Raw genomic sequence first — 26,843 nt, forward strand, 5'->3', positions numbered from 1 at the left:
TTTCAGAATTTTTTTTTTTTTTTTAAATGCGATCTTATTCAAAAACGTGTCTCCGATAAGCAGAGTAGTGGTCTTTTCCCCTATCTTTGAAATTCAGCTATTACCTAATGAACATTCATGGACATCTGTTCCTGCTGTGGAGTTTGAACCAAACTCGTTGGATGGAGAGAGGAAATGCCATCTACTCATCAGTTAGATCAGCAGGTTTTGTATTATAGTTGAGATTTCCTGTTAGAGAATACTGCAGCAGAGCTCTTGTAAACAGAGTTTATTACTCTTTATTTTGTTGATAGATAATGTGTAGAAGACTGAGGCACTTAACATCCAGAGGACGTGGAAGAATTCTTAGACGGTTTCAGCTTATTGCCATCATTAAAATCCAACAGCTATTATCCTGTCTTAAAGACAAGTCCATGTTCTTGTAACTTATCCTTCTTTAGTCAAACAGGAGGTTCATTGAAGAAGCTAATTTCTGATCATCAATTCCATATTATATTTATTAATATATCAAACTTCCATGGCATGATGACTCATCATGGGAGGTCAACACCCTCAGGAACGCATTCCCCATCCACCCCATGCTAAGAACCTGCTCCTACCACCCTTGCTTATGACCTCCTTATGCAGTTTTCAGGAATGGCCTCTTGTTCTAGCCTTATCTCCATTTACTCTACTCTAAAAAACTCTTATAAATACTCCTCTTCAACATAATTATGTCTTAATTATTTTGAATGTTATGTTAATTATATCTTCAATTTCAGAAATCTAGTATAGCTTCGTGAATCTTCTCTGGACCCGTTCTAAGATATTCTCATCTCCTTGAAAACCAGGATACTATATCTCTGCATGGTAGTCAATATGTGACCTCATACAAGGTCACATATTGACATATTCACATATTGACATTACATACAAGGATACCATAACCTCTTTGCTTCTATATGTTAAGTACATCTTCCTCATCATTGCCATAATCTGTTGCCATTTCCTCATAATTTTAGCAGTCATCCCTAAACTTTAAGTCTTTGTCCACTACTCCAAGATCTCTCATGTCCACCTTCTTCATTAACTTATTATTAATTTCCTCATTAACTGTATACTCTACATCCTGTCCTTCAAATTTCAGAAAATCTTATACTTTGCAACATTGAACTGGTAGCATCACTCGCTTACCCACTCACACAGTCTGTTCAGATTCTCCTATAAGGCAAACAGCTACATATATCCGATTAAGCCTGTTCTAATATCATTATCATACAAGATAAACAGTAATGGTCCCAAAACAGAAGCAGACACACCACCAGTTACCTTCCAATTTTGGGATAATACCACTCTCCATACACATCCTATTGACACCTATCTGATAGTTTCACCTATCCAACTCTATCTGTTATCCATTCATCTGTTCCAGTTTAGTTATTGCTTGTCATGTGGCAAGCTTTTGATAGATTGCTACATAATAAAAAATACAAGTACACCACTGTATAAGCATCCTCCTTGTCCAATTAATTTTTATGTTGAAGGGAGGATGTGTTTACAATCTACTTATGGCATTTTTAAAATATGACCTCCCTTTAACAAACACTTGCTTACCATCGCAGAGAATACAGCTGTTATCAATCCAATTCTGAATCTCAGCAAATTTCTCCAATGCCTTAACTGCAATCCAGACACAGATAGCCTTTATGTCATCACTTCGAGAAGTGGAATAATTTTAACCTGTTTTCCCTCCTTTGGGACTTGTTCGACAGGCATTACAAGAGTGCTGTTAATTCCCTGGAACATTCCTTTAAGCCATATAGTTGTTATATTGTCAAATCCTACTGCCTTATTTACGTTGTTTTCTTAATTTTAGGGGGAAATTTGCTTTGATTGTCTAAATAAGCATTGGAGGAGAAAACTGAAGCCACAAGCAGCATGCCTTTATCTTGAGAAGATGTTACTATTGTTCCATTAGGATGGGATAGAGCCATAACTTTTGATTCATTACTTAACTTTCTAAATGATATTTCTCTTATCCTGGAGGGACTGCTTCTTTAACCTTCCTACCGGCTAGGACGTCTATAGACGTCCAACTAAATCTGGATAAGATTCAGCCCACCTGTTTAAAGAACCTGGATAAGAAGTGCAATTTGACTGTCATGTCCATTAGAAAGTGTGATAAACCCTCACGCTGAAGAGAAAGGTTAATCGGATTATCTCCCGTTCGTAGCTGCCTCTCAGTTGCCTATAACAAGAAACGGCCTTTCTTGTTCCATGCTGGTGAACTGGATTTTAGTTACATATGATAGAATAAAAATAGAGAAATTATTTATATTTTTGTTTTCTCTTTTTATTGTACAATACAATTTTAATTTCTGGACAAAATAAAGGTCTTGCATAATTTCTTCACTTAACCAATTTAATTTTTTATTTTTTTGCGCTAATTTTTTTCTAATCGCTACTAGACAAAAGATTTTTCTTTGTTCTCGAAGAAATTAATTCACGATAATTATTTGGAATATTCTTTTAAAAAAAGAAAAGAAAACCGGCTGCCGACGTTCCAGGTTATATTAATTTTATTTTTGTACAAAACCATCGAAATCGAATAATACTTAACAGATTTCCTTTAGGACACGCTTGAGCAACTTTGCTTTATATAGAATAACATGAAATTCTTTAATCATATTACTAAATTTTTTCTTCATGTTGTATAGTAATCTGTACTTTCACTTTCTTGGTTTCCATTGTATAATTGGTCATTACAAAATGAAATTAACAGTTATGATTTAAATTTATATTTTCTGCATAATTCAGATATTTTATTCTCCAATTTTTAAAGTAAGCGATACATTTGCTTATTTTTATCATTCAAAATGTGTATATCAAATGTGAAATTTCATTTCCATATTTTTACAATAGAATTGAACTTTATTTCACCTCTGATAGTTTAACAACCCCCCCCCCCCGTTGCATTACTATCACACACCCCGAAAACTGTTATGAAACATAGGTACAGTTTTTATTTAATTCGTTATTTTTCTCTAGTAATTGTTCCACATAACTTTAATTTTTCGATACTGAAACTATGTGGGGATTATTATAAATTAGCAAATTATAAATCAGACAATATACATATTTTCCTGATTATTATAAATCAGGAAATTATGTGATATTCGGATACAGGTGAAATTAATATTTAAAATCACTGTCATCCTTCAAATGCAATATCAGAATAAAGAAAGTGAAAAAAACCGAAGTTTCGAAATACATTTCGAAAGCCAGCTCTCTAAATGTATTGGTCTACAGACTGGATTCTGAACACGCTAATGTTTCGTGATGTTATGACTGAAAAACAATTCAATCTCATCATGAAGTATTTGCATTTTCAGAATAATGAAGAATACGATCAGGCAACACATCCTTGCCCAGTCCTCAACAAAATTTATGATTTTCTGAGAAATCCGTCAAAAATGAAGGTGGACTGAAATGTAAGCAGTATATTCCCAAAAAGAAAGCGAAGTATGGAGTAAAATTTTTTATGCTTTGTGAATCGGAAAGTGGATATCTTTGGGATTTCAAACCTTATACGGGAAAGCAAACTGTAATCGAGCACGATAAATATTCGTATCTCCCCTTGTCGATGCGTGCAGTAATGCAGTTACTAGACTCTTTACTGGGGAAAGGTTACTGCATTATAATGGATAATTACTATATATGTGTCCTGAACTCGCTGATTTGCTTTTACAGCATCTTACAGATAGTTATGGTACTGTAAATGCAAAAAGGCGAGATATGCCTCCAGATCTGGCTTCAGGAAAGCTATCGAAGGGGGAAATCCGAACTTATCAGCGAGGGAAAGTCTTTGCACTACGTTGGAAAGACAAAAAAGATGTTTTTCTGCTATCTTCCCTGTACAATCCATCAGCGGAATCCGTGGAGAAGCATGGTTTGAAGAAAGAAAAACCCATTGCTGTGTGTGCATACAACGACACTATGGGTTGAGTCGACAGGTGCGATCAGCAGCTATCATTCTACTCTGTAATGAGGAAACAGCATAAAAAATATTACAAAAAAGTGTTCGGACATGTTATTTGAATTTTGAAGTGTTTGGATTTTGTTATTTGGAACAGTTTCCTCCTGTACAAGAAAAAATGTTTGTCTACCATAACATATCTAGAATACAGAATAGAAATTGCGAAAGCATTGCTGCATGCACATGCACCTTCTTCAGCAAGCAGAAAAACAGGAAATCCTATCAGACATCTGAGGTTGAACGCTGCTAACTCCAACCATTATCCCGAAAATCTACCACCAACGGCTAATAAAAAAAAAAAACCTCCACGCAAATATTATGTATGTAATAAAAAAAATATCAGAAAGGAAACAAAAATCTGGTGCCCTGAGTGTAAAACTGCTTTGTATGTTTATCCTTGCTTCAAGGTGTTCCACGCTGTTCAAGAATTTTAAATTCTGAACAGTATGAAATAAAAAATGTTTGTTTTCAAAGCCATCAAAACAGTCCTTTTCAGGACTACAAATATTGATAGAGGGATACCCGAATGCACTGTTTCTTTTTCATCTTGAAGGCTAATTTTTAAGTTCTCTTTATAACATAGAGAAACTGGAAAGAGTATTCCAGGTAAAGTATTTCATCAAAACAATAAAAAATAATGAAATAAAATCTACCCTATATATATATAAAAATGATAAGCTTTTTTATGTCATGTTTATCGAAACGTTTTGAAACTCAGGGGCTACCCTGAGTGTCGAGTCTTCAAAATTCGAGTCATCAGAATTCAGGGCTGAACCCCCTTTCGAGTTATCACAATTGAAGGAGAACTGGTCTACCATACCGGAACACGGGGGGGTTGGGCATAGCCCCCCTAGTTAATAAATGAAATATATAAATAATAACGGGAACATTTTCACCTTGCCAACACTCAACATTGATGTGATATGGGTTCCAAATTTCTTGTTTCGGAGATATATATATATTACAGTTTTATAATAAAAATTTCTGCTACAATGAAGTTTGGCAGAATCAACAATATTATTACCACCTTATTTCTGTTTCTCGTGTGGGAGAAAAACGGTAAAATGTCACTCTTATAATTATATTGAGATGTTATAATATGGCAAAAATAGTAAGAAAAAAGTCATTTGCAGTTTCTCTTCAAAACACAAAGAAAGAACATTGTAAATTCAGCCAGTGGAAAAGAAAAGACTACATATTTTTCTCCTGTTATCTGATTTTTTTTCTTATAGTTCAAAGAAGAAATCACTGCATATAGACACTACATGAAGTCTGCAGGAGGGAAAAAAATATGGAAATTGGTTACATTATAACGAATAGAGAAATCATGTCAGAAAAATTATTCACGTATGATTCTAATCTCAGCAGACATAACCTTTTCTTCTAGATTAGATATCTAAAGTAACTGAAACCTTTGCTACTATTTTACACTAAAATGAATGGGTATGTTCCCCAAGTGATTTACGTTTGTAACAGCTGTCTTGCGAACGATTTATGAAATAAATTATCTGAAATATCCGCAGATTGCTTAGGTCTATATCCCCCCCCCCCAAAAAAAAAGAAGATTATGAAACGCATATGCACCTTTTCTTTGAAAATAATTCAAATCCTCTTTTTGAAGATAATTGTATGATTTAATTTCTAATTTTTGATAATAAAAGTGAAACTGATCATTATAAATTAAACAATTATTTTGGCATAAATAATGTATAAGCATGTAAACGAAATATCAGTATTTCTGTTAGAATATATGGTAATCAACAATCGAAAAGGAAACAAGACATTCTTGACATATTCTGCACTACAGCCTGGGGCACTCCCCTTTGTTCTCCCCTTTCTTCTCAATAGCACTGAGAGTAATAAGCCTTCAGCTTTTCCTCCAGCTAAGAGGATATAACCAAGTATTTACAAGACTAGATTATTTCCGAAATAGCTTCCAGCAGCATAAGAAGTAATATTTAGATTTTTTTAAAGAAAAACAAACAAAAATAATACTTACTGAACTTTCTTTTGTGTGGTATGCATATAAACAATTTTGCATGGTGAAAATATAGCTTATTATTTCTAAAATTTCACATAATTTCAGCGGGCAGTAGAACAGCTGGTTTTAGATTGCAAATAAATAGAACAGAATTAGAAGTTTCACAATACAATCTGATTGCCAGTATATCTTTTGTCAAAATGGTAAAAATGAAGTAATTGATTTTGAATGCTCTCTAGAAAAGCTTTCAAACCTGTGAGTTCTAGGAGAGGATAAGGAAGGGGGGGGGGGAAGCATTAGAAAATCTTCAAAATGAAAAAGAATTTTGAATCATTCCGTATATGATATTTTTCCCATTATATTTTCAACATATCTACGAGGATGTGCACTAGATATTATCGTAATATGCACAATACAAATAAATAAATAAATAAATGACGAAGGCGAAGAATCACTGCTAAAATATCATTGGATATAAATTTTTGATACCAAAAAGACACACAATCGGAAACCGAGTAATGCAATGTAGCATTTTAACATTTTTTTTTTATTTTGTCTTTATGAATAACAAAAAATCGTTTCTAAAACTGATATGTGATGATCCATATAATGCTATTTCGCTAGAAACGAAAGAAAAAGGACATATTTATTTCAATAAATATTGTTTAAAAATATAAATATTTGACATAATATTTTCAAAGCAAACATTTGAAAATTCTGAAATTCGAAAAAAAATTATTCAATTATTATACGTAAAGTAAAAGAACAATCAGTGCAACTCTTCCGGTGCACTGATTTGTAGAATTACCAAGTATTTATAAGACGTAGATTATTTCAGAAATAGCTTCCAGCAGCAGAAGAAGTAATATTTAGATTTTTTTAAAAGAAAAACAAACACAAATAATACTACTGAACTTTCTTTTGTGTGGTATGCATATAAACAATTTTGCATGGTGAAAATATAGCTTATTATTTCTAAAATTTCACATAATTTCAGCGGGCAGTAGAACAGCTGGTTTTAGATTGCAAATAAATAGAACAGAATTTAGAAGTTTCACAATACAATCTGATTGCCGTATATCTTTTGTCAAAATGGTAAAATGAAGTAATTGATTTTGAATGCTCTCTAGAAAAAGCTTTCAAACCTGAATGAGAAATTCTAGAGTAGTTAGGATAAGAGAGAATAAGGAGGGGGGGAAGCATTAGAAAATCTTCAAAATGAGCAAAGAATTTTGAATCATTCCGTATATGATATTTTTCCCATTATAATTTTCAACATATCTACGAGGTTATGTGCACTAGATATTATCGTAATATGCACAATACAAATAAATAAATAAATAAATGACGAAGGCGAAGAATCACTGCTAAAATATCATTGGATATAAATTTTTGATACCAAAAAGACACACAATCGGAAACCGAGTAATGCAATGTAGCATTTTAAACATTTTTTTTTTATTTTGTCTTTATGAATAACAAAAAATCGTTTCTAAAATCTGATATGTGATGATCCATATAATGCTATTTTCGCTAGAAACGAAAGAAAAAGGACATATTTATTTCAATAAATATTGTTTAAAAATATAAATATTTGACATAATTATTTTCAAAGCAAACATTTGAAAATTCTGAAATTCGAAAAAAAATTATTCAATTATTATACGTAAAGTAAAAGAACAATCAGTGCAACTCTTCCGGTGCACTGATTTGTAGAATAAAATACACCAAGTATTTATAAGACGTAGATTCATTTGCAGAAATAGCTGATCCAGTGGGCAGCAGAAGAAGTAATATTTAGATTTTTTTAAAAGAAAAACAAACACAAATAATACTACTGAACTTTCAATTTTGTGTGGTATGCATATAAATCAATTTTAGCATGGTGAAAATATAGCTTATTATTTCTAGGACAATTTCACATGAGATTTCTAAGCAACACAAGGCAGTACCATAAACCTGGTTTTAGATTGCAAATAAATAGAACAGATCTTAGAAGCTTAACGATACAATCTGATTGCCGTATATCATAATTTGTAGCAGTCATCCCTAAACTGAAGTAATTGTCCACTTTTGAATGCTGTCTCATGAAAAGCTTTCATTAACCTGAATAGAAATTTCCTCATTAACTGTATACTGCTACATTCAGTTCCAGGAGAGAATAAGGAGGGGGGGAAGCATTTCAGAAAATCTTATACTTTGCAACATTGAACTGGTAGCAAAAATGTTGACCCACTCATTCACGTAGTATGATATTTTTCACATTATAATTTCAACATATCTACGAGGTATATGCACTAGCCTGTTCGTAATATGCATTATCATACAAGATAAATAAATAAATGGTCCCAAGGGGAAGAATCACTGACTACAAATATCAGTTGGACCTATAAATTTTTGGGATACCAAACCACACAAACGGAAACCGAGTAAGGTAATCTGATAGCATTTCACCTAACATTTTTTTTTTATTCATCTGTTCAGTTTAGTCAATAACAAAAAATCGTTGTCTAAATCTGAGCAATGTGATGATCCATATAATGCTATTTCGCTAGAAACGAAAGAATACAAGGACACCACTGTATAAGCATAAATATTATTTAATTAATATAAATATGTTGACAGGGAGATATTTTCAAAGCAAATCTACTTATGGAAAATTTTAAAATATGCGAAAAAAAAATTATTCAATTATTATACTTGCTTACCATCGCAGAGAACAATACAGCTGTTATCAATCCAATTCTGAATCTCACTGATTTGTAGAATAAAATACACTGCAAATTCACTATCACTAAATAGATTCATTGTCAAAAGCTGATCGAGAAGTGGGAATAATTTTCAGGACCTGATTTTCTCCTCCTTTCCCATATGTTCGACAGGCATTACAAGAGTGCTGTCAATTCCCTGGACACAATAAATCATTTTAAGGGGCAAGAAAGGTCAAATAACTTACTGCCTTATTTAAATGAAATTCTTAATTTTAGCAACACAATAGATGTAAAGACTTTGAGGGGACACAAAGGTCACTCAGCAACAGTTGAATCCACTAATGCTATAGAATAGCCGTAACGAGATTAACGGCGGAGGAAGGTAATGGCATGATAAAAGGATAGAATGCCGACGAAACTTTTGATTCCATGAAAAAACTTTCTAGAGAGTGTTGAATATTTCATCCACACCTGGCCGGACTGGGGGGTTAACATTTCTTGTGTCCATCATGAATTTTTATTTGTCTGTCTTTGCAGTGTACTTTACCATATGTTTTCATTGACTGAGTCACTCAGTATATTAAGTCCATGACAGAGATCAGTGATTAGGACGTTTATTATGAAAGATCTTGATGATTAAAATGTCATAAATGGAGTGTATTTAAATTAGCAAAATTGCGAATAGGATTTGAGGGTTGTGATAGAAGATCATTTGTGTTATAACAGGAAGAGAGTAATTGATATATTGAAGCCCTGCAACAATTTCTCACATTGGTTAGAAAATCTGAGTAAAAGAAGCTGTACAGTTTTGATGAAGGCATATATTTAAACAGTTTCATTGCTGACATGTAGCTATCTTTCATATCATTTCCATATCTCTTGAATTTCTCATTCTTACACATTTCTTGATAACACATTAACCACAGTTTATATTAATTTTGTCTCTTCTATTCCAAATTCTGTTATTCCCATGCTTTTTTATGTGGCTCCCACTCACAAAAGATTGTAAACCTACAGCACATTAGTACCTTGGATGTGCTGAAGGTTTTTTTTTGTATTTTTATTTATTTTTACATACTCTGGAACCTCTGCTCTAGATGCCATACATGAAACTTTTTCAAGCCACTTTAGGCCTAAAGTAAGTGGGGCAGTGGTCTTACATCTGGTACACCTGGTATACATCTGATACACCTGGTATACATCTGGTACACCAGATGATGAAATTCATCTCCCACCTGAGTGAGAAACTGGAGTTTTTAACTTGAACCAGTGAGTTTATGCTGCATTTTTATGTGTGGACTGCTTTGGCACATCTGTTGGAGAAAACTAAGGCTTGGATAAGTGTTTGTGTGTGTGTGTGGGGGGGGGGATTGCAGGATTTGAACTTGCAGTATGTTTGTTGGAAAGCAGATATGCTACCATTGGCCATACTGTGTTCCATTAAGTCCAATGCAATTTTCCATGCCTGTTGGAATAGAATATGTTGGAATGTAATTTTCCATTATCATGAAAAACATACAGATCATGTTATTATAAAAACTTCAGAGGATATATTATTATTATTATTATTCAGGCCTCCATGGAGTCAAAAGACTCATCTTGGGTTGGCCTTCCTAGGAAACACAAAGTCTATCATATCACTCCTTGAACTCATTAACAGTTCTTGCTCTCACCACTATATCAGGCAATTCATTCCACGATTCAACCACCCTTTATGCAAAGAAACCACTCCTCATCCTCTTGTTCACAGCTTCCTTTCGTAACTTCCAGGGATGGCCCCTTGTCATTGCTCCTTCCTGCTGTTCCACCAAGCGATAAAAACTCACCAGTGTCAACTCTGTAACTATCTCTCAACAGTTCAAAATTCTCAATCATATCACCTCTCATTCTTCTATCTACCAATCTGCAGTCCACATTCTCTCAGCTGATCCTCATAATTAACATTGAACAGTCCTGAAACCGTCTTTGTTACCCTTTCCACAGTTAATTTATCCCCTTCAAATCCTGGGGACAAAATTTGAGAACAATAGTCTAAGTGTGGTCTGATCAGGGTCTTATACAATGGAACGATAACTCTTTTGTCTCTGCAGGTCAGCATCCTTCTCAGAATTGCAGCAGTCCTCTGGGTTACCATCACCATCTTTGCAATATGTACCTTGAATTTCAGTTTTCTATCAATCATCAGGTCTCTTGTCTCCCATACTTCCTCCAGTACAGCTTCTCCAATTGAGTATACAGCCTCCCATCGATGTATCCCACACTTCAAGACTTTGCATTTTGCTGCATTAAACTGACATCCCCCATTCATTTGCCCATCTTTGTAGTTTATTCACATTCTCTTGCAGGGCAGCCACATCTGCACTATTACTAATAATCCTTCTCAGCTTCACATCATCTGCAGACAACTGAATATCCCCCCTACAATCCATTGACAGTGTCATTGATATAAAGGTTAAACTAGGAGAATCTCAACCTAGAGAGACGAGCAGTGTGATAGAGAGTGAGAATAACGAGCGAAATATAAATAAAAAAATAAGAATGGGGAGTGTGGAAGGCTTGAACGATTATGAAGCTTTCAGAGATTGTCTTGATTGGGAGGATGAATGGCAAGCAAGAGTGGCTAACTTGCAGAGTAAGAGATAGATGAGCTGAAAGAGGAGGCAGAATGTCTCGGGAATGAGATGAGAAGTATGAAAGATGAGATTAGGCGAATGGAAGAGATGAATGCAAGGCGAATCAGAGTAGGAGTGAGAGAGAGTTATGGGAATGATAGAAGAGGAGAGAGAATGGAAGCAGTTATAGAGAGGGAATGAGAAGAATGGAAGCAGTTAGAATGCAAGGGAGTGCTGGAAAACCAGGGATAGAGTGATGCTAGGACAGCAGATAAGTAGGGGGGGGGGGGAAGATAGTATGACAGAGGGGTGTTTGCCTGGAGGAATGATAGAAAGTGTGGTGGCTATGGCAATTAAGTAGGGTGAAAGGGTGTATGAGATGATTGTGATGGTGGGCACAAATGTTTAGAGATCTGAGATTCATGCTTGAGATTGTACAAAAGAAAACACAGAGAGGAAAGATAGTATGTTACCCAAGTATGATAATGACGAGCTGAGCAGAAGAGCAGTAATAATGAATAGCATAATAGCCAGAATGTGTCAGAAGAGAAGATTGGAATATGTGGATGCTCGGAGACCATTTGAGGGCAGAAAGGAACTGTATGTGAGAGACTGCTTGCATTTGATTGAGGAAGGACATAGGCATTTGAAGAGATTGCTATTTTCTGAACGAGTCGTTGTGTCAATGCAGGGAAACTACAATTCCCAGGGTGGATAGTAGCAGGGGTGGCCTCTTGTGGGAATGGGTACGACATCAGGTAACACTGAGTCCAGTGGAGTCTGGAGGGGATAATGATAAGTACAGAAATAGTGACATTTTTATGCTTTATATTAATGCCAGGAGTATCCAGAATAAAGGAGATGAAATGGTGGCTGATAGCATCAGCCTCGCCAAAGATTATTGGGATCTCTGAGATGTAGTTGACGGAAGATGATATAATAACAGGAATAGAAGTGGCAGGCTACAGCATCTTTCGGCAGGATAGGAAGGGAAGACACTGTGGTGGAGTACTGCTTATGATAAATGATGACTTATGTCCTCTAAGAGTGGAGGCTTTGGAAGACAGTGACATTAATGGTTTTGAAAGCATATGGTGTGAGGATATTTAGTGGGATGTTGCTACAAGCCAAGGAGCTCAGAGGGTGGGAAGCAGGAGATGTTTAGGCAGTTGAGCTTGGCAAGTGCAAGAATAATGATTGTTATGGGAGATTTTGACCACAGCAGCATAAGTTGGGAAGAGGAAAATGCATGTAGTAATAAGGAATGAATTTCTAGAATTCTTGAGGGACAAATTTCTTAGGCAACATGTAATACAGGGAACAAGAGGTTCAAGAGTTTTAGATTTGGTCATAGCATCAGAAGAGCTGATAATAACTGAGATGGCATCTCTCCCTCTCAGTTGGAGAGAGTGACCATATGGTTTTGACTTGGAAGATGAATAGACATGCATGAGTATTAAAGAGAAGGGAACTTATTTGGAATTATAAGGCAGGTGATTATAATAGTCTTAGATATCAACTTGGGGCAGTTCCATGGAGGGCAGAATTGGAAGGCTGGGATATCATTTGTGCTTGGGAAATTGTGAAAGAATATTTGTTAGCAGAATACAGCTTACTGTAACAGAATACAGTAAGCTGTATTCTGTTAGTGAAGAAGAGGACACAATATGGTGTAAAGTGAATGACAAACAATATCAAACAGAAACTGCAGGTGAAAAAGAGGTTATGAAAGAGATATAAGGAGATGGGTGGAGAGCAGATGCATGAAGAATATAAGACTCAGGCCAGCAGAGTGACTAATATGGTAAGGAAGGCAAAACTGGAATATGAGAAGAGATTGACACTGAGATCCAAAGAAAATCCTAGGGAATTTTTTAGCTATGTGGCCAGCAGGAAGAGATATGATTGTGTAAGAATGACATTGTGGGATAAAAATGGGAATCGAGTAACTGATGCAGAGGACATAGTGGAGTTGTTCAATAAACACTTTATTGGAGTATTTCATCCTGGAGAAGTAAGTTTTAGTACTAGAGTGATAGGATAGGTTCGAGGTTTAGGGGTGCAAGAGGAGAGTGTGTTCCAAATACTGAGTATCCTGGATGTCAGTAAAGCTGTGGGACTGGATGGTATTTCACCATAGGTTTTAAGAGAATGTGCTAAAGAACTGACAGCTCTGTTGACCTGGCTTTTCAATGAAAGTCTGGCTGGGAAAGGTACTCAAGGAATGGAAGGAAGGTAAGATAGTGCCATTTCATAAGGGTGGTAGCAGACTGGATGTGTCTAACTATAGGCCGGTTTGTGTTTCATCAGTAGTTGTTAAGATCTTGGAGAAATTAGTAAGGGACTATATAGAGTGTTGGACAGATGAGGGTAATGTTATCTGTGAGAGTCAACATTATAATAATAATTTTAAGAAGTAGCAATAACCAGCAGATTTTTTTGATAGGCTTAAAGTTGGCAATGAGCACAAACCTGAGAACCTTTGCAGCATATTTAGAGACACCTCACATAATAGTGGACGTCCTGCAGATTTCAATCCTAGGGAATTTTTTAGCTATGTGGCCAGCAGGAAGAGATATGATTGTGTAAGAATGACATTGTGGGATAAAAATGGGAATCGAGTAACTGATGCAGAGGACATAGTGGAGTTGTTCAATAAACACTTTATTGGAGTATTTCATCCTGGAGAAGTAAGTTTTAGTACTAGAGTGATAGGATAGGTTCGAGGTTTAGGGGTGCAAGAGGAGAGTGTGTTCCAAATACTGAGTATCCTGGATGTCAGTAAAGCTGTGGGACTGGATGGTATTTCACCATAGGTTTTAAGAGAATGTGCTAAAGAACTGACAGCTCTGTTGACCTGGCTTTTCAATGAAAGTCTGGCTGGGAAAGGTACTCAAGGAATGGAAGGAAGGTAAGATAGTGCCATTTCATAAGGGTGGTAGCAGACTGGATGTGTCTAACTATAGGCCGGTTTGTGTTTCATCAGTAGTTGTTAAGATCTTGGAGAAATTAGTAAGGGACTATATAGAGTGTTGGACAGATGAGGGTAATGTTATCTGTGAGAGTCAAAATTATAATAATAATTTTAAGAAGTAGCAATAACCAGCAGATTTTTTTGATAGGCTTAAAGTTGGCAATGAGCACAAACCTGAGAACCTTTGCAGCATATTTAGAGACACCTCACATAATAGTGGACGTCCTGCAGATTTCATGTTGATTTAGTGAAGGTTTAGAGAAACTATAAATTTGAGTCACTTTTTGAGTGTAGCTATTTCAGAATTTTTTTTTTTTTTTTAAATGCGATCTTATTCAAAAACGTGTCTCCGATAAGCAGAGTAGTGGTCTTTTCCCCTATCTTTGAAATTCAGCTATTACCTAATGAACATTCATGGACATCTGTTCCTGCTGTGGAGTTTGAACCAAACTCGTTGGATGGAGAGAGGAAATGCCATCTACTCATCAGTTAGATCAGCAGGTTTTGTATTATAGTTGAGATTTCCTGTTAGAGAATACTGCAGCAGAGCTCTTGTAAACAGAGTTTATTACTCTTTATTTTGTTGATAGATAATGTGTAGAAGACTGAGGCACTTAACATCCAGAGGACGTGGAAGAATTCTTAGACGGTTTCAGCTTATTGCCATCATTAAAATCCAACAGCTATTATCCTGTCTTAAAGACAAGTCCATGTTCTTGTAACTTATCCTTCTTTAGTCAAACAGGAGGTTCATTGAAGAAGCTAATTTCTGATCATCAATTCCATATTATATTTATTAATATATCAAACTTCCATGGCATGATGACTCATCATGGGAGGTCAACACCCTCAGGAACGCATTCCCCATCCACCCCATGCTAAGAACCTGCTCCTACCACCCTTGCTTATGACCTCCTTATGCAGTTTTCAGGAATGGCCTCTTGTTCTAGCCTTATCTCCATTTACTCTACTCTAAAAAACTCTTATAAATACTCCTCTTCAACATAATTATGTCTTAATTATTTTGAATGTTATGTTAATTATATCTTCAATTTCAGAAATCTAGTATAGCTTCGTGAATCTTCTCTGGACCCGTTCTAAGATATTCTCATCTCCTTGAAAACCAGGATACTATATCTCTGCATGGTAGTCAATATGTGACCTCATACAAGGTCACATATTGACATATTCACATATTGACATTACATACAAGGATACCATAACCTCTTTGCTTCTATATGTTAAGTACATCTTCCTCATCATTGCCATAATCTGTTGCCATTTCCTCATAATTTTAGCAGTCATCCCTAAACTTTAAGTCTTTGTCCACTACTCCAAGATCTCTCATGTCCACCTTCTTCATTAACTTATTATTAATTTCCTCATTAACTGTATACTCTACATCCTGTCCTTCAAATTTCAGAAAATCTTATACTTTGCAACATTGAACTGGTAGCATCACTCGCTTACCCACTCACACAGTCTGTTCAGATTCTCCTATAAGGCAAACAGCTACATATATCCGATTAAGCCTGTTCTAATATCATTATCATACAAGATAAACAGTAATGGTCCCAAAACAGAAGCAGACACACCACCAGTTACCTTCCAATTTTGGGATAATACCACTCTCCATACACATCCTATTGACACCTATCTGATAGTTTCACCTATCCAACTCTATCTGTTATCCATTCATCTGTTCCAGTTTAGTTATTGCTTGTCATGTGGCAAGCTTTTGATAGATTGCTACATAATAAAAAATACAAGTACACCACTGTATAAGCATCCTCCTTGTCCAATTAATTTTTATGTTGAAGGGAGGATGTGTTTACAATCTACTTATGGCATTTTTAAAATATGACCTCCCTTTAACAAACACTTGCTTACCATCGCAGAGAATACAGCTGTTATCAATCCAATTCTGAATCTCAGCAAATTTCTCCAATGCCTTAACTGCAATCCAGACACAGATAGCCTTTATGTCATCACTTCGAGAAGTGGAATAATTTTAACCTGTTTTCCCTCCTTTGGGACTTGTTCGACAGGCATTACAAGAGTGCTGTTAATTCCCTGGAACATTCCTTTAAGCCATATAGTTGTTATATTGTCAAATCCTACTGCCTTATTTACGTTGTTTTCTTAATTTTAGGGGGAAATTTGCTTTGATTGTCTAAATAAGCATTGGAGGAGAAAACTGAAGCCACAAGCAGCATGCCTTTATCTTGAGAAGATGTTACTATTGTTCCATTAGGATGGGATAGAGCCATAACTTTTGATTCATTACTTAACTTTCTAAATGATATTTCTCTTATCCTGGAGGACTGCTTCTTTAACATTTCTTGTGTCCATCATGAATTTTTATTTGTCTGTCTTTGCAGTGTACTTTACCATATGTTTTCATTGACTGAGTCACTCAGTATATTAAGTCCATGACAGAGATCAGTGATTAGGACGTTTATTATGAAAGATCTTGATGATTAAAATGTCATAAATGGAGTGTATTTAAATTAGCAAAATTGCGAATAGGATTTGAGGGTTGTGATAGAAGATCATTTGTGTTATAACAGGAAGAGAGTAATTGATATATTGAAGCCCTGCAACAATTTCTCACATTGGTTAGAAAATCTGAGTAAAAGAAGCTGTACAGTTTTGATGAAGGCATATATTTAAACAGTTTCATTGCTGACATGTAGCTATCTTTCATATCATTTCCATATCTCTTGAATTTCTCATTCTTACACATTTCTTGATAACACATTAACCACAGTTTATATTAATTTTGTCTCTTCTATTCCAAATTCTGTTATTCCCATGCTTTTTTATGTGGCTCCCACTCACAAAAGATTGTAAACCTACAGCACATTAGTACCTTGGATGTGCTGAAGGTTTTTTTTTGTATTTTTATTTATTTTTACATACTCTGGAACCTCTGCTCTAGATGCCATACATGAAACTTTTTCAAGCCACTTTAGGCCTAAAGTAAGTGGGGCAGTGGTCTTACATCTGGTACACCTGGTATACATCTGATACACCTGGTATACATCTGGTACACCAGATGATGAAATTCATCTCCCACCTGAGTGAGAAACTGGAGTTTTTAACTTGAACCAGTGAGTTTATGCTGCATTTTTTGTGTGGACTGCTTTGGCACATCTGTTGGAGAAAACTAAGGCTTGGATAAGTGTTTGTGTGTGTGGGGGGGGAGGGATTGCATGATTTGAACTTGCAGTATGTTTGTTGGAAAGCAGATATGCTACCATTGGCCATACTGTGTTCCATTAAGTCCAATGCAATTTTCCATGCCTGTTGGAATAGAATATGTTGGAATGTAATTTTCCATTATCATGAAAAACATACAGATCATGTTATTATAAAAACTTCAGAGGATATATTATTATTATTATTATTCAGGCCTCCATGGAGTCAAAAGACTCATCTTGGGTTGGCCTTCCTAGGAAACACAAAGTCTATCATATCACTCCTTGAACTCATTAACAGTTCTTGCTCTCACCACTATATCAGGCAATTCATTCCACGATTCAACCACCCTTTATGCAAAGAAACCACTCCTCATCCTCTTGTTCACAGCTTCCTTTCGTAACTTCCAGGGATGGCCCCTTGTCATTGCTCCTTCCTGCTGTTCCACCAAGCGATAAAACTCACCAGTGTCAACTCTGTAACTATCTCTCAACAGTTCAAAATTCTCAATCATATCACCACTCATTCTTCTATCTACCAATCTGCAGTCCACATTCTCTCAGCTGATCCTCATAATTAACATTGAACAGTCCTGAAACCGTCTTTGTTACCCTTTCCACAGTTAATTTATCCCCTTCAAATCCTGGGGACAAAATTTGAGAACAATAGTCTAAGTGTGGTCTGATCAGGGTCTTATACAATGGAACGATAACTCTTTTGTCTCTGCAGGTCAGCATCCTTCTCAGAATTGCAGCAGTCCTCTGGGTTACCATCACCATCTTTGCAATATGTACCTTGAATTTCAGTTTTCTATCAATCATCAGGTCTCTTGTCTCCCATACTTCCTCCAGTACAGCTTCTCCAATTGAGTATACAGCCTCCCATCGATGTATCCCACACTTCAAGACTTTGCATTTTGCTGCATTAAACTGACATCCCCCATTCATTTGCCCATCTTTGTAGTTTATTCACATTCTCTTGCAGGGCAGCCACATCTGCACTATTACTAATAATCCTTCTCAGCTTCACATCATCTGCAGACAACTGAATATCCCCCCTACAATCCATTGACAGTGTCATTGATATAAAGGTTAAACTAGGAGAATCTCAACCTAGAGAGACGAGCAGTGTGATAGAGAGTGAGAATAACGAGCGAAATATAAATAAAAAAATAAGAATGGGGAGTGTGGAAGGCTTGAACGATTATGAAGCTTTCAGAGATTGTCTTGATTGGGAGGATGAATGGCAAGCAAGAGTGGCTAACTTGCAGAGTAAGAGATAGATGAGCTGAAAGAGGAGGCAGAATGTCTCGGGAATGAGATGAGAAGTATGAAAGATGAGATTAGGCGAATGGAAGAGATGAATGCAAGGCGAATCAGAGTAGGAGTGAGAGAGAGTTATGGGAATGATAGAAGAGGAGAGAGAATGGAAGCAGTTATAGAGAGGGAATGAGAAGAATGGAAGCAGTTAGAATGCAAGGGAGTGCTGGAAAACCAGGGATAGAGTGATGCTAGGACAGCAGATAAGTAGGGGGGGGGGAGATAGTATGACAGAGGGGTGTTTGCCTGGAGGAATGATAGAAAGTGTGGTGGCTATGGCAATTAAGTAGGGTGAAAGGGTGTATGAGATGATTGTGATGGTGGGCACAAATGTTTAGAGATCTGAGATTCATGCTTGAGATTGTACAAAAGAAAACACAGAGAGGAAAGATAGTATGTTACCCAAGTATGATAATGACGAGCTGAGCAGAAGAGCAGTAATAATGAATAGCATAATAGCCAGAATGTGTCAGAAGAGAAGATTGGAATATGTGGATGCTCGGAGACCATTTGAGGGCAGAAAGGAACTGTATGTGAGAGACTGCTTGCATTTGATTGAGGAAGGACATAGGCATTTGAAGAGATTGCTATTTTCTGAACGAGTCGTTGTGTCAATGCAGGGAAACTACAATTCCCAGGGTGGATAGTAGCAGGGGTGGCCTCTTGTGGGAATGGGTACGACATCAGGTAACACTGAGTCCAGTGGAGTCTGGAGGGGATAATGATAAGTACAGAAATAGTGACATTTTTATGCTTTATACTAATGCCAGGAGTATCCAGAATAAAGGAGATGAAATGGTGGCTGATAGCATCAGCCTCGCCAAAGATTATTGGGATCTCTGAGATGTAGTTGACGGAAGATGATATAATAACAGGAATAGAAGTGGCAGGCTACAGCATCTTTCGGCAGGATAGGAAGGGAAGACACTGTGGTGGAGTACTGCTTATGATAAATGATGACTTATGTCCTCTAAGAGTGGAGGCTTTGGAAGACAGTGACATTAATGGTTTTGAAAGCATATGGTGTGAGGATATTTAGTGGGATGTTGCTACAAGCCAAGGAGCTCAGAGGGTGGGAAGCAGGAGATGTTTAGGCAGTTGAGCTTGGCAAGTGCAAGAATAATGATTGTTATGGGAGATTTTGACCACAGCAGCATAAGTTGGGAAGAGGAAAATGCATGTAGTAATAAGGAATGAATTTCTAGAATTCTTGAGGGACAAATTTCTTAGGCAACATGTAATACAGGGAACAAGAGGTTCAAGAGTTTTAGATTTGGTCATAGCATCAGAAGAGCTGATAATAACTGAGATGGCATCTCTCCCTCTCAGTTGGAGAGAGTGACCATATGGTTTTGACTTGGAAGATGAATAGACATGCATGAGTATTAAAGAGAAGGGAACTTATTTGGAATTATAAGGCAGGTGATTATAATAGTCTTAGATATCAACTTGGGGCAGTTCCATGGAGGGCAGAATTGGAAGGCTGGGATATCATTTGTGCTTGGGAAATTGTGAAAGAATATTTGTTAGCAGAATACAGCTTACTGTAACAGAATACAGTAAGCTGTATTCTGTTAGTGAAGAAGAGGACACAATATGGTGTAAAGTGAATGACAAACAATATCAAACAGAAACTGCAGGTGAAAAAGAGGTTATGAAAGAGATATAAGGAGATGGGTGGAGAGCAGATGCATGAAGAATATAAGACTCAGGCCAGCAGAGTGACTAATATGGTAAGGAAGGCAAAACTGGAATATGAGAAGAGATTGACACTGAGATCCAAAGAAAATCCTAGGGAATTTTTTAGCTATGTGGCCAGCAGGAAGAGATATGATTGTGTAAGAATGACATTGTGGGATAAAAATGGGAATCGAGTAACTGATGCAGAGGACATAGTGGAGTTGTTCAATAAACACTTTATTGGAGTATTTCATCCTGGAGAAGTAAGTTTTAGTACTAGAGTGATAGGATAGGTTCGAGGTTTAGGGGTGCAAGAGAAGAGTGTGTTCCAAATACTGAGTATCCTGGATGTCAGTAAAGCTGTGGGACTGGATGGTATTTCACCATAGGTTTTAAGAGAATGTGCTAAAGAACTGACAGCTCTGTTGACCTGGCTTTTCAATGAAAGTCTGGCTGGGAAAGGTACTCAAGGAATGGAAGGAAGGTAAGATAGTGCCATTTCATAAGGGTGGTAGCAGACTGGATGTGTCTAACTATAGGCCGGTTTGTGTTTCATCAGTAGTTGTTAAGATCTTGGAGAAATTAGTAAGGGACTATATAGAGTGTTGGACAGATGAGGGTAATGTTATCTGTGAGAGTCAACATGGATTTGTTAAGGGGCGCTCTTGCTTTAATAATATGATTGCCTCTTATAATAAAGTGACAAGAGCAATTGTTAAGTGAATGGCATATACTGCCATATTCTTGGATTTTGAAAAGGCATTTGACAGGGTGCACATGATAAGCTGATATTTAAGTTATTTAAGTTGCAGCACATGAGTTTAGATGTCAGATTAGTCAACTGCATTCAGGATTGACTGTCTGATAGGTATCAGAGAATTGTGTATGGTGGGGCAATGTCAAGGAGGCAGCAGGTTACAAGTGGGTGGGTCCTGCAGGGCTCAGTACTGGGACCTGCATTATATTGTGTTGTATTGTATTGTATTTGTATTGTATCCAGAAACTAATTAGAAAAAATATTCCATGTTTCCTAATTTCTCAATTGTGGAAAACCTAAGAATGTGTTACCACTAACTAGAATGCTAGTAAAGAGATTTCATTTGTTTAAACTTCTGGAATCATAGAAGAGATTTGACTTCTGGATTCAGAGATTGTGGATGGCAAGGAATGTTGGGATGACTTTTGATATAGCCAAAGTTCAGGTAATGCAATTCAGAAGTGATGAACACCACCTAGCAGATTGTAAAGGTGAGAATATTGGCAAGGAGTGATAAGGATATTGTGCTTCCATCAAACAGAGCCTTGATTGGACCACATTTGATCGCTTAATTTCGAGGGGAGGAAAAAACTTTGGAAAGATGCAAACACAGATAACAAACTTGATATATGAGAGCTTTGAATTTATGAATATTGATTGAGTTTGATGCTATCCATCAGGTATGATATGCAAGAGAAGGATATGTTATTGAGAGGTGCTTAATATCTAGAAACTAGAGAGAGATATCCAACGGAAAGCACAAAGGAAGAGTTTCTGGAAATTATGCAATGGAGGGCTGAGCAAGAAAGTAAGGTCTCATTCATGCATGAAGAGTGATGGGGATAGAATGTTTTATCTGAGAAGGTGAGGAGAAAGGGACCTGGTCAACTCCAGGTCCAATCAATGCAATGAGCTTCTTGACTCTTTTAAGGTCCCTAATGATGACAAAAATTCTCTTATATACTCTCCTCAGTATTGACAAGCCTCCTTTCATCTTGCGGATGATCATATTATTATTATTATCTTCACTTCTCCATGGAGTACAATACTCATTGTGGTAGGTGCCCCTCTCACACACTGCTCATCATACTGTACCTTAAATATATTTACATTCTTCAGACACCATGCTCTCATGCAATGTATTCCAATCATTTATTACTTTCCATGCAAAAAAACTTGCATCTCACTCCTTGCTCACATCTTCCTTATACAGCTTCCAGGAACGACCTCTTCTTCTTTGCCATCTCCCACCATTCTGAGAAAAACCTCTTCAACTTTAATCCAATAAAAACTCATTACAAATGTATATGTCTATCATATAACCCTTTACTAACTCATATTGCCTATCCTCTAAACTCTATAAATTGTACGTTCTCAACATTTCTTCACACTCAACATTCCAGAGACCAGAACCTACCGTAGTTGATCGCCTCTGGACCCTTTCCAATACCTTTCATCTTTTTGAACACCAAGCGACCAAATCTGTGCACAGTAGCCCATATATTGGCTAATCAAGGCCTTATGCAATGCAACCACAATCTCCTTACTTCTACAACTCAGTGTCCTCTGCAACACTGCCCAAATTTGTTGTGTTGTCCTCACAGTTTTAGCAATGTGTCCTCTAATTTTAGATCCCTGTCTATCATCACACTCAGATTTCTTATTTCTCCACCTACTTCAACATATCTCCACTAAGTGCATATTCTACATCCCATCCTTGTTTTCCAAAGTTTAAAACCTATACTTTGCAACAATGAACTTGTAATTCCACTCTCATGCCCATTCACTGAGTCTCTTCAAGTCCTCTTATAAAACCCAATGAGCCTTATGCTTCTCATTAAGCCTTATGAGAAGCAGAACATCTGTTCTGATTCTCATAGGTCTTCCTAACTTTGCATCATCTGCAAATAACTGAATATTTCCATTTAAACCTTCCATATTATCATTATCATACATATTAAACAGTAATGGCTCTAAAATAGATCTCTTGAGGCATACCACTAGTGTCTTTCCTCTCCTTGTTTATCCCCTCCCCATACAACTTTCTGATACCTATCAGAGAGCCAATCTCCAATCCAATGTGCACTAATCTAATAGCCAATCTCATCTCATCTCTTCTATATACATCTAGTTTATCAATAAATTTATGTCACAATCTATCAAAAGCCTTTGTAAATTCTAAGGTATATTACTTATGTATCCATCTCCATTATCCAATGCATGCTTCATCTTATTGTAATAAGTAAGTGGAATACTACAACATGACTTTCATTTAGCATATCTGTGCTGTTCATCAAAGAGAATACCACTGTTGTCAACCCAATTATGGGTCCTAGCTCTCACTAACTTCTCCAGCACTTCAAACCACAGCACACAGATTGGCCTATAATTCGAAGCTTGAGATCTGTCACCTCCCTTATGAAGTAGTATAATCTTGTCTTCCCTCCACTCATTTGGAAATTGACCTTTAAGACTCATATTAAACAAGTATGTCAAGGCAGATGTCAATTCTTTGGCACATTCCCTCAAAACATGTGGTGATATATCAACAATTCCCACAGTCTTATTAACATCAAGTTTGCTCATTTTCCCCATATGCTTCTTGTGCACTCCTAGTCAGTCCCTCCTTATCCTCTTCCTGCTCTCAGACTGCATGATATCACATTTACACAGATGAAATATCTTTATGAACTGCTAATTTAATATCTCAACTATATCCTCATCAGAAGTTATTCTTTTACCATTTTTTTTTCATTTAATGTCATCCTTCCATAATAATTGTTTTTCTGCTGGCTAAATGTTGAAAGAACTCTCTAGAATATTTTTAGGCTTCATTAGTTAAGTGTTGCACATACTGCATTCATGCTACTCTTACCAACTGAGTCACCATCCTTGCTTGTTCTTTGTACACCTCATGGAATTGATTATTACCACTCATCTTATGTTGCCTCCATAATGCCTTGTTTGTTTGCATTGCATGCTTAATCTCTTTATTCATCCACTTCACATCTACCTTATTTAACCGTCTGACCCTTGGAATACATTTAGACATTGCTTCTACCAGATAGTTCTTAAATCACACCCAAGCAGCATTGATTTCCTTTCCATCCAACTCATTCCATGCTACAGTTGCAAGCTGTCTCTTGAGCTTTTCATAATTACCAGCCTTGTAGTTTGACATGTGTCCTTTCATTGCAGAAGCTCTCACATGGCTGGAAACTACCCAGGTAATTGCTTCACAGTCACTCTCAACAACTAGTGGAGATTTGACACCTTATCTATAATGCCATCCTCTGATAAGATGATCAGATGCAAGACCTTTAACTCTAGTGTACCCTCAGTTACATATTGCCTGAGGTAGATATCCCTCAATAACTCAAGAAATTAATTTCTTTTACTTGTTATCTCATTATCCCAGTCTGCATTGCCATAATAAAATTCACCCTTTTCCTATTTGCTTGGCTAACTTGCTTATACATTTCATGGTTACTACCCTCCACATTACCAAGTGTATAGCAACATCTAAGTATTTCATTCTATTAACCTCTATCTCAGACCATACTGCCTCAAAACTACTGCACTCTTTTCCCGTTGCATCTCTACTTTTCATGAGTGTAACACATTTTCTATCATCAGTAGCATTCCACCTCCTTTTATACTTTTTGTATCTTCTTGAAAAATATCATACCCCCTCTATCTCTATTCCTGTTAGGATGTCATCTTCATCCAGTCACATCTCACTTATTCCAAGAAGTTTTGGGTGAATGAACTCAATCTATGCAACAATTTCATTTCCCTTTTTTTTTTTTTTCAGTTAACATAAAAAAAGCACAAGGGATAAGTAATACCATTTATCTAAGACCATATACTTCAGTCAGAATATTACAGCCATTATTAGTGGTGACAATAGTTAATTACAAAGTAGAACACGAACAATTGATTGATTCGATCATGTTCTGCTTTGTAATTAACTATTGTCACCACTGATGATAGCCTGTAATATTCAGGCTGAAATATATGGCCTTAAATAAATAGTATTTCTTATCCCTTGTGTTTTTTTTTGTGTTAATTGTAGAAACCTCTCATGGCACAAGTATCTCTTAAACAACAGTTCATTTCCCTTTTTTGTAATTGTTTGTGATCCTTCTAACATTTGTGTACAAACATAATTCATTTCTGAATCTATAACAAGTTTCACTGATACCACTTATTAGATGTGACTTCTCCATGCCTTCTTCAGGTAATTCCTCTCTTTAATTACTCATCTCAGTACCTCTCTTGAAACCCAACTGTTCCCCTTACATCCCAAGCCATTCTATTCCTTTCTTCTCTAGTCACACTTTCACTTCCTCTTTGAGCATTAATCATCTCTCACACTGTGTTCCTGTGTCCACCCTGACTCTCCCTGTTTTCCTGCACACTTATTCCCTCATTCTCTACACTCACACTGCCCACTTCTTCATTCATAAGCATCACTTCAATCTCTCCTTCCTTCCTCTTCTGTTCTTCCACATCACCTCTTGCTTGCTCAGATCCATTCTCTGCATTTCTTACTCTCCCTTCTGACAGCAGCTTTTCCAGATGATTCACACCACAAACATTAAAATTCAGTTCATCATACTTGTACAGTTTCATTTGTCCTCCAAACTCATTCCATACATTCACAAACTGCACTCATTTCTTTATTTAATTAGAGAAAATTTTACAACTAAAACATTCATGAAACAACAGGTGGCTGTTGAGAAGAATAAAATGTAACATTGGGACAAAAAAGGTAGTCAGTGTGTATCCCAGGTATGACAGTGATGAGAGAGCAAGGATTATTATTATTATGATATGTTAGCAGAATTGTGTGAATAGAAAAAAGTGCATGAAGCAGTAGGAATTTTATTAGTCATTACGTTAAGTAAAAAAAACTTGTTTGTTACACCACTACAATTCAACCTGAAGAAGCCACCATTACACTGGTAGCTTCTTTAGGTTGAATAACAAACCAAGGACTGATATTAAGTGAAATATGGAAATCTCTTATTAAATCTTTTAAAATAGAGATTTCTCTATTTCACATAGAGAAATGTTGACAACTAATGTGTGCCATGCATTTATTATCTGACATGAATTTATTCATGTAGTAACAGTTTTTCAGCATTTAATGAACTTTTTCATCCATGTGTTTATAGTTTTTTGATGTTTTGATTCCATTTTAGGTGCTGTATTATTTTTACTTAATGTAATGACTAATAAATTTCCTGCTGCTTCATACATTCTTTTCTCTTCACACATTTCTGCTAACATATCACATTCATAATCCTTGCTCTCTGCCTCATCTCATCACTGTTATACCTGGGCAATCACTATTATCTTTTATTCTTATCAACAACCTCCTGATATCTAGTTTTACATTATCCTTGTTTCCAATCAAGTCAGTCAATTGTTCCTACTACCAACTACCCCCCCTCCCTTACTCCTCATATCATTCACCCCCTGGGAAAAAACCTTGTGCATCTTCTCATTCACTACACCTCTTACAATCAAATCCTCATACAACGCCACTCTCATGTCTTTCATTACCTCTTCATTCATTTCAGTCTTC

The 26,843-nt window shown here is 36.4% G+C and overlaps 1 protein-coding gene across 4 annotated transcripts in view; it reads left to right on the forward strand.

Annotated features, from left to right (window-relative positions):
• Positions 1-26,843, forward strand: part of LOC150094730 (cell adhesion molecule Dscam1-like) — a 194,618-nt gene that overhangs the window by 32,109 nt on the left and 135,666 nt on the right. The gene's annotated exons all lie outside the window — the stretch shown is intronic.

Source organism: Typopeltis vanoorti, chromosome 21 (genome assembly GCF_054136105.1).
Source record: "Typopeltis vanoorti isolate ZY-2024b chromosome 21, IOZ_Tvanoo_1.0, whole genome shotgun sequence".
Classification (NCBI taxonomy): domain Eukaryota; kingdom Metazoa; phylum Arthropoda; class Arachnida; order Uropygi; family Thelyphonidae; genus Typopeltis; species Typopeltis vanoorti.